This window comes from Mauremys reevesii, linkage group 2, assembly GCF_016161935.1.
Source record: "Mauremys reevesii isolate NIE-2019 linkage group 2, ASM1616193v1, whole genome shotgun sequence".
NCBI lineage: Eukaryota > Metazoa > Chordata > Testudines > Geoemydidae > Mauremys > Mauremys reevesii.
The window spans coordinates 77,322,700-77,334,926 of record NC_052624.1 but is presented as its reverse complement, the minus strand read 5'-3'; the positions used below and the strand labels follow the sequence as shown (position 1 = coordinate 77,334,926).

Below are 12,227 nucleotides of genomic sequence, written 5' to 3'. Positions count from 1 at the left end.
GATTTTGTAATACAACTCGGGATAAGGAGGCTATCTCTAATCGCAAAGCTTGAATTACATCTATAGTATTATTTTCTATTATCTCTAACGTGGCTGAAATATTTACAATGGCGTGCTCCAGTTCGGCCACCCCTAGCCAGAGGAGAAAGGCACAAACAAATTGGTGAAAGCCTGTGTATCTCGGCACAATGGGGTTTGAGCGCCGTTGTGAGCATGCCACCAATATATAATTGTGTACTGCACGAGCATGCATAGTGTGCATTCCATACGAATAGGGGAGGAGCCGCCCCAGCATGCACCGTCCAGACCAGTGGTTGGGTAGAGTTTTGTACGCCCAACGGCCACATAGCCAATACAGCCCTGGCAGTCCTGCCGTGGGGAGCCATACACTGCGTGAGGTGTTGCGACACCAACTGTCAGAGCTCTGGTTACACTGAGGCCAATAATGCATGTGTGGAATTTGCCCGCGTCTAATTGTGCTGAGGGGCATCCTCCATACGGAGGCATTGGCATTGAAATAATACAAAAACCCATGGGTGTGCAGTCCCCACTCACCCCAACACCACCACCGATGGCAAAAGGTGGTGCCATTGGCATAAGTCAAATTAGTTCCGGAGTAGCCGGAGCAATTATCACTTGGGGCCCATGTCTCCCCAGCCATCCACTCACTGTGCAATCCCAGTGGGCCGGCCATGACATTAAATTGCCTGGTGTCTGGCAGGTATTCTACTAGCACTGCATACGAGGGCGGGGGAAGATCTCCGACGGGGCGAGCAGCGTCTGTCACCGGAGGTCGCTGCACACACCACTGCTCATCCCCCAGTACCACCACCGGTGTCCCCTGGTGCCAGTAGGGGGGCGTTTCATTATACTTGGTGAGAAAGGTAATATCATTAAGGAGCCAGGATTCATTCCACAGCACTGCAGCCCATGGAATGCCGGCGCTCGCCAGTTGGGGGGCGTGCGCGCAATACCAACAATCTGACTTGTTACCTGCCAGCGCCACTGATTGCATCCATTGGATGGCGGAGTTGTGGTGCCACATTGCTCGGGTGCCGATTGCAGATAAGCCTAGTTCGAGGACTAGGCAATAGAGGGCATGTCGCAGGGACATCACGCAGGTCACGGCCCTCGGGTGGCGCACCCGGGATGCTTCACGGGGTTATCCAAGCTGGAATGCAGTGGTTATGGTCGCCTGGAAGAAAGACGCTTAGAAGGCACATAAATTGGGGCATCTTCCCCTTTCAGCAATACGAAGTGAGTATCCCCAGGGCCATCAGCTAGGATTTCCCCTCAAGCGGGTTATGCTTGGTGGGGTCCTGGACCCAAACGGCATGCCAGTTGAGCCAACCCCCCCGACTCAAGCAGTGGGTGCAAATGCATCCACTTCCTGCACGTCAGGCAACCCAATGCGCGCACAGATCAGCTGTGCAACCTACTCGCCTCGGGAGAGAGTTATTGTCTGCGGGCCGTTGTGCACCAGAAGCACCTTAACTTCCCCAGTGTAGTCGACGTTGATTACTCCCGCTGCTACATCTATGCCTTGAGGGCTAGACTGCTGCGTGGGGCGATGCGCTCATAGTAGCCCTGTGGGAGCCCAATGGCTAAGCCAATACTGATGAGGTTTCGGCTATTAGCCTGTAGAGTGAGGCTCTCTTGAGGGACCCTCAGATCGAGGCCAGCACTCCCCGGGGTGGCCCAAATTGGAAGGTGAGCTTGCGGGTGCAGCCACTGCACTCGCAGCACCCGGGGTCGCTCGATGATCTCCCCTTTAAATTGGACATATGGGGGGGAGCCATACAGAGGGAGGTCATTGAGCACAGCTGCGGGCTGGCGCAGGTTACGGCTCCAGCCAGCCAAGGATTCAGTGGGAGACAGCTTACGTAGCTGCTCTTTCAGCAAGTCATTCATGCGCTCAAGGAGCCTGGCGCCCTGCGGGTGGTATGTGATGTGGAACACCTACACAATCCCTTGCCCCCTAGCCCATTCTCTCACTTCCATTCCTGTGAAGTGAGTTCCCTGATCACTCTGCACCTCGAGGGGGGATCCGTAACAGCGGATAAGTTCTTCTAACTCCTTTATGGTTTGCTCCTGTGTAGCACTTGCACACGGGTGTACAAAGAGCAGATCGGAGTACGTGTCTACCGCAGTCAGCTCGTACTTATGCCTCTGACTTTCAGGCAACGGGCCTATGTAGTCCACCTGCTACACCTCCCCAGGCCTTTGGCTAGAAATCTGAGGTAGCCAGAAGGATCCCATGTGCAATATGGGTAGTGGGTTAACCTTTCATGTTCTTGCTTCCAAAGACTGTTGGTATGCAAATTTAACAACAATTTTTCAATTAAAAAATCTGGCCAATGAAATTTCTTTTTCCTTACTTAAGCAAATGTATTAGACTTTAGTATATTACATTTTCCTGATTTATCCAACCACTTTGTAGTTGAATAAAACAAGTATCTGCATTTTGATTTGACCCTTCTATTTAATTTTGAACTAGACTGTCTTATGAAAATATTAAACACAACAATTCTGGCCATAAGACAAACACCACAAGACAGAACATAGAACACAAAACATAATTCCTATTGTGGCAGTAAATGCATGGTACATTGAATGCTGTTCAGCTGGCATCAGTTTTCTCTGATTATACTGAAAAACAAAAAACCAGAGGTCTACCCTTTCTGGGCAGTCAATCATTGCTTAAAATATACAAATACCCTTGTTGATTTCAGGCAAAACAGAGGAATTTCCCCATATTTCTTGTATTTGTTTCATAGGCAGCCCAGGTTTCAGTGGCTCCTACCTTATCAGTTAGATAATTTGCATTAATACAAATGTTTTCTAGCTTGCTTCTGGATCCAAAGCTATCCACGAGTTAAAGATTCTTACTTAAAAAGGGACACAATTAACTTTACCAGAATTTTTGATGGCCTTTTACTTCTAACTTCTGCTTTCAAACACACAGTGATCTGAAAGAAAACACTACTTATTGTAGCCCCTTAGAGCCTAACAGGGTTTTAATTACATAGCACTGTATACATTTCTTTAGCTAATTTGACTAAATTATTCATAGCCAAATGATTGCAATCAAATTATTTCTTTGCCTGGATTTATTTACAAACATTTCAAAGACAGCAAGAACTTTTATCTTTAGCATTTTTACAAAGTTCAACTGCTGTTCCCTCCAGCAACTACAGAGTTATCTTCTCACTCTTTCCTTAAATCACTTGCTTGTCTCCCAAATGTCCCCATTCCAAGTCTCTGGGTCCCAATCAGTTTTGCGCACCAGCGCTCGTACGGTGAGGGGGCGCACATCCCACCGCCCTCCCTTCCGCCTCCGGCGGTTCGCAATGCAGGTCGCCATGACCGCACATCGGTGCCCTAAGCGCTCGTCCCGTTTGGCTGTGCCAGAAATGACTTCTTGGGTCGTGAACAGGCCTCATTTGCTTGCTGCAGATCAGCCTCTAACCATCCTATCCTCTGGCGCTGAACCAGCAGTGCCTCATCCACCACGCAGAGCACGGTCAGGAAAACCCATTCCAGGTCTCCTGCTGCTTTACGCTCTGTGGGTCCTGCTTTATCCAGCCAGAGCTTGGATATCAGTTCCTCCAGCCTAACTGGGGTGACCCCCAGCTCCTTCTCAAGCTCCGGCCATGCAGCAGGGGCAACCAACCCCACCAGCTTGCAAGCCACTGGTGCCCACCATCCCGTGGCAGGCCACCCGGGAATGCAGCTCTCTCCCTCCCCCTTATCCTTCCTTCCCCAAAGAGGCATCCTCCCGCCAGTATCCTGTTCGTGACACCAATTGTGCCCACAAGGGGGGGCTGAGATACCAGCTAAAGAATGACACTCAGCCCGAAAATAATAAGCAAGGCTTTACTGAGAGAAGGACTTACACTCCAAGCTGCGCGGGGAGTCCCTGAGGCGCGCGGAGGGGCTGCAGGGGACTCTGGCCGTCCAGGACAGCTGACCAGGCAGGACTCCATCAAGGGGAGTGCTTTGCGATGTTATATCCCCTGCGCTTATCTCAGGGTTATATGGGGTCAACAGCTGGCTGCATTCATTACATTCATAAATTGTACATATTATCTAAACTAACTTATTTACAGGCAAAAACATGCTGAACTATACTAAACTACATTTTGGCAGGATCTGCCAGACAAGGTTCATTGCACGGCCTTCAACTGCACAGCCTGCATCTTCCGCTCACATTCAGTCACATACTCGGTCCGCCATTTAGCTCCTTGCCAGTCTTCTGCAACCTTACCCCTACAAGGAGTAATTATATTGAACTGCAGAGTAAATAAGTACAGAATCCGTTTCCTTTTCATTTTACATTGGGAGCAACTCAGTATTTTGTCCTCTCTCTTTTTTTAGCTCTTTGAATGATAATATTTCCTTAATGGTGAGAAGCAAATGGTTCCTGAAGATTTTGTAAAGTTAGTTTCCCCATTTACTAAGATACTTTAGTTTGCTGTGCATCAAGATTATTTTATTAGGACAATATTTAGCATGAGTTGTCTCCTCATTAGCATATCCTGCCACAGAACGCATTTATTCCTTTTCAGATTATCAGTTTTGGTTGTCTTTCCTCTCTGGCTTACTTATGAAGTTGATCCAATAAAATATATGACCTCTCCTACTTTGTCTCTCTAATATCCTGGGACCAACATGGCTACACCACCATTGCCTGTCCTCTGGCTTTGACATTTCCGCTGTGTCATGGTGGATCAAGCAGTTTGTCTTTTAGTATTGTAATACACTTTAGCATTTCTGAGTAAATACAATTACTAATGAATCCGTGGGGACAGATTAAACTACTGTATCCTACCGTCTCCAAGCAGTTCTGCCATTTCTGTTTAGTGTATGTTTGTCTGCTCGTCATCCTCTTAGCGACTGTAGGTCAGTGTGAGGTCGGTTGCTATGCTCTTCTCTTCCCTCTGTCATCTTTCATTACAGAAAAATGATCAGATAAGGTTAGTTATAGATGGTCTATGTTCTCCAGTCCTGCATTATCACTGTAGTCTTAAATCTGGCCTGGCCTGTGTCCTACAGTGGTGGTTTGACTGGTAGCATTCTGAATCCTATAATCATCACTATTTCTATGGCTATATATACACTACAGACCTTTCAGTGGCACTTCAGACCCTGCGCTGTGCTGTTGAAGGTCTCTTGTGGAGCTGCTCTATGCTAGTGGGAGAGGCATAATTAAACCACCCCCAAGGAGCAGCAGTACTATGTTGGCAGGAGCCGCTCTCCCGCTGACACAGCACTGTCCACGTCGGTACTTTTGTCAGTGAAATTTATGTCCGTGTGGGATGTGTTCTTTTCACACCCCTGATCCATAAAAGTTTTGCCGACAAAAGTGCATATAGACAAAGCCCAAGTTGTTTTCCACACACTCTGGGCTTGAACCACAGCTTCCAGTGAAGGCAATGTGAGTTGTAGATGCTAAGCACTTCCCAGGATTGGTCATTTTGTTAGCACTTCATTATAATACTCAACTGCTTCCAATGGACAGATATCTTGGGTCCTTTACCGAAGCTCCTTTCTACCACCTCTGGAGCATTAGGATACGTCTGCACTGCACACCTTATAGCGGCACAGTTGTGCTGCTACAGCCGTGCCACTGTAAGGTACTCAGTGTGGCCGCTCTTTGTCAGCAGGAGAGAGCTCTCCTGCAACAAAGTACACCCCCCCCCATGAGAGGCAGTAGCTTTGTCGGTGGGAAAGTGTCTCCCATGGACAAAGCGCTGTCCACACCGCCACTTTTCATCAGCAAAACTTTTGTCGGTCAGGGGTGTGTTTTTTGTCACTCCTGACAGACAAAAGTTTTACCAGCGAAAGTGCAGTGTAGCCATAACCTTACTTTGTTGAGACCAGTGCTTGGCTTAACAGACTTGAGAAATACGCCTGTTTTTTCATGATTAAATTACTGAAAATTCTTTGTTTTCAGGACCACTTACTTATACCATACTAGTTCAGAATGCAACAATTAGGATCCTTACAGGTATTTTTCTGTCTGAGCATGTTCCTTCTCTTTTTAAAGTCTTTGCATTAGCTTCTTGTCTAACTGCAAATCAGTTGGAAAAGGTTTTCTTCCCCCTCCTATCCATGTTCTTTGAATTGTTGTCACCCAGATTATCTGGCTGATCTAATTAGACAGAATCAGAAGATGATTTGGTTTGTTAACTTGAGTCAACAAAAGTCACAACATTTTATTACTATGTGCTTCAGCTATTAGTTTCACTGTTTATCATCACAAAAGACATTGGCCCAGATCCTCAAAGGCATTTAGGTGCTAGTTCCCATTGAAATCAATGCAGCTAAATAAATACCTTTGGGGATCTAAGCAATTCAGTCGACGTCAGCAAGGTTAAAGAAATGTTCTAACCTTTGAAAAAATTGTCAGATTTCACAATTTTCACTAATTAAAAATAAAATCAGTGAAATGTAATGTACACTTATTATTTAGTTATACATAGTTCCGTGGGGCATGCTGGGTGAAAATCATTAAACATGAATCAAGTTTAAAGTCCTACATCCAGGTTTGAAAGTTCTATTGCCTTCCAGAATGTTAGAGTTCATAATAATAAACAAATATTAGAAATGTGAGAAAAGCAGAGGTAAGGCTGGACTTTTGCAAACAAGGCATCCAAATGACCTTCCCTCTGTCATTTTCCCTCCCCCTCCCAAATATTAGAAATGTGAGAAAATCAGAAATTGGTATTACCCTATCTAGTCATGTGACAGGGTGTACACATCCTACAACGGCCAGGTGAAGGTTACGGAATTGTTATGAGCTCACGCAGCCCTGACCTGCCACATCTTCAAGGCATGGTCAGGCCTGGAGGTAGGGCCTGAAAAGCAGAAACCCAGTTCAGTCAACAGTTGCCCGAGGAAGGAAATAGAACCTCACCAAAATTCAACTCCTGCAGAAGGGCGTGGTGGAGAATGATGACTGCTCACATGATCACTGCCTATCTGAGCTGCCCGAGGGGAAGGGGGCCAGACCCCAAATGGTTACTTTAGAATTGATGAGTGATCTGCCTGAGGGCACTGGACTGGACTATGGCCTGCTGGAGGGTCCTCAAAGGAAGGGAGGGAGGCCTACCACTGGCAGTTAGATGTTTTGGTGTCCCCCCATTTCTTGGACCTCTGTTAGCCCTAGAAGGGGAGACTCCCATGGGACTCAGCTGAGTCTCCCACATCTGGATCTGTGCTGTCCTGACACTGTGTGGTGGGGGCTGGGTGAGTACAGGCAGGGTCAGCCCACAACATTCTGATACCCCACGGAGAGGAAGTTCTGTCACCAGCCGGGCAGAGAAACAGCTAGGAGGCCCCTACTGGGTTCTCCTGGCTGGGGGGTCCAGCAGGACGGGAAGATTGCATTTCATGGGACAGGACTAATTCGATCTAGCCAAAAAAGGCACTACAAGAACCAACGGCTGCCAGCTGAAGCCAGAGAAATTCAAATGAGACGTAGGCACATATTTTTGACAGTGAGGGAGACTAGCCACTGGAACAAATTACCCAGGGGAGAGGTGGAGTGTCTGTTTCCTGGTGTCCTACCATCATAACTGGTTGGGAAGGTGCCTTTTAGTGACTTACAAGCAATTGGGCTTCATACGGTGCAAAGTGTGTGAAATTTCATAGCCTGTGAAATAGAGGCCAGATTAGGAGATCGAATTGTGTCATAACCTCTATGAAAAACTCAGTGTGGGGTGCGGAACAGACTCTGCTGTTTTACTGGGTGGCCTGCTTGCTCCCCAGAATCAATATTGAGCAAGTGGGGTGATCTGGGGTGCAGCTCAAACATCCAGCTGGGCTGGCCAGGGGCAGACATCAGGCCTGCCAGGGAAAGGTGGGTGTGGCAGTAACTTCACAAAAGCCTTTGGCAGGAACTCAGCCTATTGGGCAAAGATGATGAGGCATCTGTGACCTCACAGAGCTCCCTTGCCAACAGCCAGGCAGGACAGGGATGCGGGGCAGGGGGAACCTCGGAGAGCCCTGTAGCCTTGCTGCAGCAAGCCTCCGGCTCACGGTCTCTCACTCAGGACCAAGAGACGTTGGTGTGCAGGAGATTCTGTGCATGTGTTTTTCATTCCCTAGTGGATTTGTTTCAAAGACATTGTCATCTGTGTAGAAGGTAAGAAAAAATATAGGCTCTAAGTACAAGATAGGGGACTCTATCCTAGCAGATTCAAAGGCATCACCACCCTCCTAGGGAAAAAGTTTTTGCTAATATCCGAGCCTTCCACACTGCAACTTGAGAGCATTGCTCCTTGTTCTGTCATCTACCAGCTCTAAGATTTCATGAGAATCAATCTTTCATTAGGAAAATAATTCAAAAATGGAAATACAAAAAACTTTGAGTGAAATCAACCCCTCCTGATCTTTAGTGTCTGGGGGTGTGGGCCTTGGGGGCCAGACTGAGACCCTCATGGGCTAGTAACACCCAGGAAGCCAGTAAAATAATTCCAGTTCTCTTAGCATCCAGGCCTCTCTAATCCAAGGAACACCTGAGAGCTGCAGGAGACAGAGGGGTGCTGAGAAGGTCTAACTCATGACTGAAAATACAGAATGTGTTATTGGCTTTGGTTGGGGGACAAGTAACAAATCCATCGGGATTCTTGCCCCAAACAACAATCGCCCATTGTTCTTTAGAGCGCGAGGGCCCTAACACGCCTGACTTGCTCAATCTCTCTCCTGCTAGGACTGAGAGAATTTTCTCCATCCCCCATGATACTGAGGGAAAGAGAAAAGAAGTGACCTCTCTTTGGTCACACAGCAAGGTCATGCCAGAGCTAGAAAGAGAAGCATAAGAAAGAAGTTGTATCAAAATGTTTTGCATTTCAAACTAACAGATTTCTTAAACAAAGGCAATTTGATGTGTGGTTAGTGAAGTGAAATGATACATTCTTGTCTCCACGAGTTTCTAGATTGATGAACCAGTAGATCTATCCCCTAGTATTCATCCCTAGACTGAGGGAGGAAAACAAGTTTGCCTATTTTGTGAATTCCCAATGGCTTTCTTGAATTTCAACAAACTAGTCGATTGAACTGAATGATTTGAATAAACTGAAAGGAAGACAATATTTTCTGCACCTTTACTGCTGCCCAAAGCTGGGTTAGCATTTCAGCTATTACATCAGTGGTGCGACTGTCTGAAAAACTTGGCAGTGAACATGTTCTACTGAATGTTATTTTTTCTCTTCTATTTAAATTATTTAAAAGATTGTCATAAATTTGGCCCTTATCAGAGATTGTCAATTTCCAATGTAATTTTGACAGTGAGGGAGACTAGCCACTGGAACAAATTACCCAGGGGAGAGGTAGAGTCCCTGTTTCCTGGTGTCCTACCATCATAACTGGTTGGGAAGGTGCCTTTTAGTGGCTTACAAGCAATTGGGCTTAATAGGGTGCTAAGAGTGTGAAATTTCATAGCCCGTGAAATAGAGGCCACATTAGGAGACTGAATTGTTTCACAACCAATGCCTCTATGAAAAACTCAGTGTGGGGTGTGGAACAGACTCTGCTGTTTTACTGGGTAGCCTGCTTGCTCCCCAGAATCAATATTGAGCAAGTGGGGTGATCCGGGGTGCAGCTCAAACATCCAGCTGGGCTGGCCAGGGGCAGACATCAGGCCTGCCAGGGAAAGGTGGGTGCGGCAGTGACTTCACAAAGGCCTTTGGCAGGAACTCAGCCCATTGAGCAAAGACAATTAGTTGGGAATTGGTCCTGCTTTGAGCAGGGGGTTGGACTAGATACCTCCTGAGGTCCCTTCCAACCCTGATAGTCTATGATTCTATGAATGAGGCGTCTGTGACCTCACAGAGCTCCCTTGCCAACAGCCAGGCAGGACAGGGATGTGGGGCAAGGGGAACCTCGCAGAGCCCTGTAGCCTTGCTGCAGCAAGTCTCCATCTTCCCTTTACCAGATAAAGGTTCTGAGCAGACAATGGCTGGAAATTGAAGCTAGACCAATACACATTGGAAATAAGGCGAGGAGCATTTTTAACCTCAGAGTTTGGAGCAATTGACTGAGGGTTGTGCTGGATTTGCCACAACTGGCCTCTTTTAAAATCAAGCTTGTGTGTTTTACTAAAATATCTGCTCTAATTCCTATGGGAATTATTTTGAGGCACATTCTATGGCCGAAGTGAAACAGAAAGTCAGATGACAGTGGTTTCCTCTGGGCTTGGAATTAATCTGTGACTCGCTGGGGGCGTTTGGAATGTGACCATTTTGCTTCCCTCTTCCTCCTTCCCTCTTGTCCCTTCTTCTCAATTGGAAAATGGGCCACCAAAAAAGCCTGATTTCCACCCTGGGCCCCTTCCATTAGTGCTGTAAGCTGAAGGGCATTGTGACTTGAGAGTGAATTCAGCCAGTCAGTGCTAACTCTCCACAGGTGATTTGCATAAGTCAGTAAATGAGCCTGCAGGTTTCCCTGGGAGCGATGCCCAAGGCAGGGCTCAGGCTTCGGGTTTATGCTCAGGGTTAGTGGAGTCAGGGAGCGACAGGTGGCTGAGTTACCTCTGGTGTCACAATGTTACTGCTCAGGTTCCTCTGCCTGCTGCACCACCTGGGCAGTGACTGTCAAGGGGAAGGTTTTGTGGATTTGAAACTTAGAAACCAGGAAGCGCAGGAGAGGAATGGCTTAGAGAGTTTGGCAGTAAAATGTAGGTTTTGTGGCAATATCCTGTGCAATTGCTACTGGATCTGGTACGGAGACAGCATTCCTGCCCCTCCTACCATCTCTTAGCTGGGCCTACATAAAAGAGACTAGCTAGAGTTTTGCACACTTGTTTGTTTGAGACTGAGCAAATAAGGCCCAACAAATTACTGCTAGGATGAATTTTGCTGCCTCCTCTCCTTGACTAGAATACAAGCAGTTTCTGATTCTCTCAGATGAAGTAGTTCTTCTAAAATCAAGGGCAAGACCAATCAATGGCTTTTTCACAACCCATCCCCCACCCCCCGCAGAAAGAGATTTTTTTTAAATTGAAACTGGGTTTTTAAAATGTATATTGAAAGTTTTTTTAAAAACCTATCAAGTATAAAATTTGAAACAATGACAAGTGATGTTAAGGCCTCTAGTTGCTCCAGCCTGTTAAAGTAATTTAAATAAATACCTACATGAAGAAGTCCATGTTTGCTGCCAAGTGTCAGAGGAAGTCAAAGCACTGAACTGTTGGAAGTCATTGCCTAAGCACCTGGGGGTCCAGAAGTTATTGAAACACTCAGCCAGATTTTGGCAGCACTAGCCTCTTCTGCAGGTGCAGAAAGAATATTTTCTTCATTCCAGTTGATGCAGCTACTTCATTCAAATGTAAGAAACTGATTGGGAGTTGAAAAAGGATGAAGGCTTCTTTTCCTCTTGTAATATATGAATAAACGCTAGAGAGGAGGAGATGTGAGCTACTACTTCTAAAATCTGGAAGGACAATTATGAGCAGGAACAATCAGTGCAGTGCACGAACTAGAGATACTTCTTTACCTCAGTTTGTTTGAAATGAAAACAAATGGTTCAGTCAACCTTTTTGTTTGTATGTATCCTGCAAAACCAGCAAGTCAACATGTTTGAATGGATCCCTATTCCTAGCATCATAGAAAACTAGGACTGGACCAGACCTCAGGAGGTATCTAGTCCAACCCCCCTGCTCAAAGCAGGACCAACCCCAACTTCATCATCCCAGCCAGGGCTTTGTCAAGCTGACCTTTAAAAACTTGTAAGGATGGAGATTCCACCACCTCCCTAGGGAACCCATTCCAGGGCTTCACCACCCTCCTAGTGAACTAATATCCAAGCTAAGCCTTTCACAGTGCAACTTGAGACCATTGCTCCGTGTTCTGTCATCGGCCACCACTAAGAATTTCATGAGAATCAATCCCTCGTTAGGAAAATAACTCAAAAATACAACTACAAAACATTTGGAATGAAATCAATCCACCCTGACCTGTAGTGTCTGGGGGTGTGGGCCTCTGAGGCTAGACTGAGACCCTCATTGGCTAGAACCACCCAGTGAGCCAGTAACAATATCGAGTCCTGTTACCGTCCAAGCCACCGCAATCCAAGGAACAGCTGGGGGCTGCGGGAGACAGAGGGGTGCTGAGAAGGTCTAACTCATGACTGCCAACCCAGGGATGTGTTATTGGCTTTGGATGGGGGACAAGGAGCAAATCCGTCAGTCACTACAACAGGTCCCACTCAGATCCAGGGAGACT

General features: G+C 46.7%; 1 long non-coding RNA gene across 1 annotated transcript; it reads right to left on the bottom strand.

The window, feature by feature from the left end:
* Positions 1-3,672: 3,672 nt before the first annotated feature.
* On the bottom strand, positions 3,673-7,228 carry LOC120396393. Its single transcript, XR_005593095.1, has 4 exons — positions 7,115-7,228; positions 6,734-6,860; positions 4,832-4,947; positions 3,673-4,269 (listed from the first exon to the last, which is right to left on the bottom strand). It is a non-coding gene; the product is annotated as an uncharacterized LOC120396393 (long non-coding RNA).
* Positions 7,229-12,227: the final 4,999 nt, after the last annotated feature.